Source organism: Coenobita brevimanus, chromosome 34 (assembly GCF_032717465.1).
Source record: "Coenobita brevimanus isolate Jiangsu-jjx chromosome 34, ASM3271746v2, whole genome shotgun sequence".
In the NCBI taxonomy this organism is placed as follows: domain Eukaryota; kingdom Metazoa; phylum Arthropoda; class Malacostraca; order Decapoda; family Coenobitidae; genus Coenobita; species Coenobita brevimanus.
The window spans coordinates 19,561,550-19,566,962 of NC_136987.1; positions in this window are offsets into that span (position 1 = coordinate 19,561,550).

Here is a 5,413-nt window from a genome sequence, read left to right on the forward strand (position 1 = left end):
GATGATGATGGTGGTGGTGATGATGATGATGATGATGATGATGATGATGATGATGGTGATGATGATGGTGATGATGATGATGATGGTGGTGATGATGATGATGATGATGGTGGTGATGATGATGATGATGATTGTGATGAAGATGAATGATGATTCAAGGCTGTAGTAGTAGGAAGAGAGAGAGAGAGAGAGAGAGAGAGAGAGAGAGAGAGAGAGAGAGAGAGAGAGAGAGAGAGTCAATTTCACAATTTTAATAGCCGTTTTACGACGCTCAACTTATTTATATATTCTAGTTACTTTCCCGTGAGAGTGGGGCTGCGACAGGGATGTGTGATGTCGCCTTGGTTGTTTAATATTTACATGGATGGTGTTGTAAGGGAGGTGAATGCAAGAGTTTTAGGTGGTCTGAGTCTGGTAAATGTTGATGGAGGAGAGTGGAATCTGAAGCAGCTGCTGTTTGCAGATGATACTGAACTGGTGACTGATTCAGAGGAGAGATTGAGACAGTTGGTAGAGGAGTTTGGAAGGGTGTGTGAAAGGAGGAAATTGAAAGTAAATGAGAATAAGAGTAAAGTGATGAAGTGTACGAGGTTGATAGATGGTAGGGGGATGAATATAGTTTTGAATGGTGAGTTGCTTGAGGAGGTAGATTGTTTTAAATATCTAGGGTCACATGTTGCTGTGGATGGAAGAATAGATGCAGAAGTGAAGTTTAGAATAAATGAAGTAGGAAAGGTGCTGGGAGGAATGAAAAAAGTGTTTAAATGTCGTTCGCTTAGAATGGATGTAAAGAGAAGGCTGTATGAGGGTGTTGTGGTACCGACTGCGTTATATGGGGCTGAAACATGGAATGTGGGTGTAGCAGAGAGGAAAAGTTTGAATGTAATGGAGATGAGATGTCTGAGGAGTATGTGTGGAGTGACTCGTATGGATCGAGTGCGAAATGATGAAGTGCGAAGGAGAACTGGAGTTGTTCGGGAGATGGCTGGTAGAGTTGAGCAGAGGGTGTTGCAATGGTTTGGGCATATGGAGAGAATGGATAATGAACGATTGGTGAAAAAGATAACTAGATCTGATGTGAGAGGTGTAAGGCTGAGAGGGAGACCACGAATAGGATGGATGGACAGTGTGAAGAGAGCGCTGGATGCGAGAGGGATGTCTGTTGAGCAAGGAAGAGTGGCTGTGCGTGACAGAAATAAATGGAGAGAAATTGTGAATGAATAAGTGATGACGCAGCCCTGAGGGGATATTCTCCCGCATTTGGTCTGATCAGCTAGTCAGGTCAGGTGCGGGTAAGGGGATGGGTCTGTTATGATGTGGCAGGGGTAAACCAGTTCTGCTGTCGGGCCCTGCTGCGGATGTCACTGATTGCATTGCGCAGTTGACCCTTGTGCGGTGTGATGCGGTGAGGATCTGTCCGTTCTCCCCTTTGGGGCTAAGATGCGAATGAATGTGTTTTAATGGATGAGTAAATGGAGAGTGAGTCGTCCTGTCTCGGCTACCTCCCTTTCCTTGGGAGAAGCAGCCTAGGTATATAGATAGATAGATACTTTCCTTAAAGGATATGGAATACTGATGATGATGATGATGACGAAGAAGAAGACGATGACGATGATGATGATTGATGGATGTTGATGATGGTGATGATGAAGAAGACGGCAATGAAGAAGAATATGATTAATAATTGATGGATGATAGTTGACGGATGATGATGATGATGATGATGATGATGATGAGGATGATGATGATCATGATGATGATGAGGATGATGATGATGAGGATGATGATGATGAGGAGGAGGAGGAGAAGAAGAAGAAGAAGGAGGAAAATGATGATAATGATGATGATGATAATGAAGAAGATGGTGAAGAAGATGATGAAGATGAGGACAATGACGATGATTGACGATGATGATGAATGATGATTGATGACGATGATTGATGGGTGTTGTTGATGATGATGAGGTGGAGGAGGAGGAAGGGGAGGAAGAGTAGAAGGAAAATGATGATGGTAATGATGATGATGTTTAAAAAGACGAGGACACAGCTCTCCATCAGCGCTGCACCAACACGGTACATGCAGCCTTGCCTCCATGTAATATCCTCTCAGTACTGCAGGCTTACCGTGTGATGACATTTGTCCAGATTTCACCTGAATTATATATTCCTGCCACTTACCTTATCTCAGATCATCTCCTCGTTCAAGTAATCCCTCTTCCATCCAGTAATCCCCCGCCTGAGTCAAAGTAATCCGGGGTTGCCAGTGCTCTGAATATCGCCAGGTATAAATGCATGGATTAACTATGGGATTGTACGTATATAGGGAGGGGGAAGGGGAGACCGAGGATGAGATGAAGGGATGATGTAGTGAGGTATATGAGACAGCGGTGTGTAAGTTGAGGGAAGGAATGCGAAATGGCAGGGGACAGGGCGACATGGAGATTATTTGTCTATGGCCACCTCTTACGGGAATAAGGTGTCTGGCTATAGATAGATAGATAGATAGACAGATAGATAGATAGATAGATAGACAGATAGATAGATAGACAGATAGATGTATATAAATGTCCATGTTCTTCCTCTTTCGGATGCTATCACAGTCAGTTGCTGGGGGATATTTCCATGCCGGCTATAGCACTGGAATGTGTTATAGGAAATAGTTGACGTGATAGCAATATACACCACACAACAAAAGACCAGCACTTGTATTCTCGTCGGTAAAGGAAGCTCCCCAGCACCTTTTCCTAAGCTATTTAATTCACTTATTACACCTTACTGTGGTAGGTGGTGGCGACCATTATCCACTCACTTGATGTAGGGCTGCCTACTTCTTTCAGTTTTATCTTTCTTTTTGTGTGTCTTCCTATTTCTCCCATCTTTCCTGTCACTTTTATCATTCTTCTTTCCTCTTCATTGAGTGACAAGTCTAATGGTTTTCTGTAAACCAAGAAACCATTTAGAACGCTGGGTGGTAACCATATCCCCACTTGTCAACAAGTGGGTTGGTGGAGAGTTAGTGCCCCTCCCTATAAAATAACTAACTGAAAGACAAACAGACACCCCTTACGGGATTATGGTGTCTGTCTATAAATGGACAGATCTATTACACCTTACTGTCCTATTCTGTTACATAAGTCCTTCCAGTATCGCCATACTCTGCATGAATAACGTACAAAAAGATATTAACCAGTCATATGTACAAATAAATTGGTAAGGATGAGGCTTTATGGAGCTTGTGAGAAATATGGAAGGACAGGACACAGCGCTGGCAAGAGACTGTGGACTAACTTTTGCCCGTAATAGTGAATCATCCCACAAGGCATCTTCTGTGTGGGCAGAAATGTTGGCACACTTTAGAACTTAAGCCCGTCTTTATGGTGTCGTCTTTTTCCTTGTAATCAGACGACCACTACACGATTTTGCAAACGTAAGTCTATATCTAACCCCTCTAACTCGGGAACTCCTTCCTCTGGCAAATAAAGTCGTCGAGATAGCAAGAACACAAGACAAAGGAGCCTTTCATTATAAGATTCAGAGGGTCCCATTCAATCCGGGGGAAGGCCTATCGCCGTGCCAAATGTAGTTGTCCATGGTAAAAGGCAAGTAAAACATAATTAGACTATGGCCAAGTTTACTGGTACTACCTGGGACCCCTTGGACCTCACTGGGGTTGATGCTTGGGGGTTCTACCCTAAGACCTGGTCTAGGTGGAGGTGTATCACTGTGCAAAATTTCGTTTTCGTAGGTAAATCTATATCCAAGTATGTCAGGATAGTCTGGCAGCCTTGGCCCCTCTCCCCACCCATGGGGGTTAATCCTCGGTGGTGCCAGTCTGTTTAAAACTTTGTGCGAGGGAAGGTCTACCGTTGTGACAAATTTCCTGTTCTTAGGTTAAAAAACAAAATTGGCGGGACCCTCGGGGGCCGCCCCTCCCATTCAGATAGTCCTCGGGATCTCACTCTGTTGAAAATATAGAGTGGGTGATGTACTACTGTTCAAAGTTTCATTTCCCTACCCCCCACCCCACCCCCACCATAGGATTGGATTCCATTCTCTGTATAAATGGTTAATGCATCCTCGAAAACTACCATGCAAATTTATTGGCCCAAATTATTCCATGCGAGCCACTGCTATTAGGCTAATATGGAGGAGGACATTCCAAAATTTTAACAAACTCTCTGTACCCCACCAACAACATACACAAACACCCACTTATCTATCTATCTATCTATTGCTAGACGCCGTAATCCCGTAGGGGGTGGCCACAAACAAATCGCCTCCATGTCTCCCTACCCCCCGCCATTTCACTGCCCTGCTCCCAGGTCACACACCCCTCTCTCATATACCTCTACACTCCATCCCTCCATCTCATCCTTGGCCTCCTCCTCCCTCTCCCCCCCTCCACCTCAATCACATACACTCTCCTCGTCAATCTCTCGCTCTCCATCCTCTCCACCTCCTTATCATTAGGCATAAGATATAGTGAATAAAAAAGAACTCAATGGTAGTAAGTGGCCAATAAGTGGAATATTAACTCACCATGTTGCTGTACATGTGTTGATCGCCCACTCGTTCTGTGCATTTTATTTTTATATGTCGACTCGGCATAAACTTCATAATTCATTACCCGAGGCCCGGCAGTCCCCTTAAGTGCCACACTTCAGCACTAATACCCACTGTTCGTAATATACACTCAATGGCTGTCTCATTCAGGATAGGTGCCATGGTGTTGGCAGAGGTATTTTTATGAGATTTAGGTGAGTCCTATCAATTAGCACACTTTGGGATCGAACTGCAGATGGCTTCTCTATGCACTCTGAGAAAAGGTGAAGGCTTGGGATTAATGTCATTTGGACTGCACGAAAGGTGACTGAGGCAGGTAATCAGTTTCTGCTGAGGCTGAATTGTCTCCTAGAATACAACATGCCTACAGATCCCCAGTTGTGCTAACAAGGGCAGAGGGAAAACCAGCATCATCCTAGAGTCTGAGTGGCCAGAGAATCGAACTAGAAGCGTATATGTTGCCAGCTGGATTTGTTACCACTACACTACCGGCCTTCCCATAACCCCTCGTCAGTCATCAGTATTCTGTGGTTATGGTAGTTCCATAACACCTTTCCTAAGCGAGTTTACTTTATTACACATGACCGTCCTTTTCTGTGATACATAAATCCTCCCAGTGTCGCCATACACTGCAAAAATAACGTAGAAAAGGATATTAACCAGCCATATCCACAAATAAATCGCTGAGATGTTAGGCAACTTCCTCACACTACGGGAATACGGGCTCAAGCCTCCTCATACCAATTAATGCTTAGTACTTTGGCTGGCGAAACACATTGTTAGGAGAAACACATTGAGGTGGTTTGGCCATGTGGAGACGATGGAGAGATTGACGAGGAGAGTGTATGTGA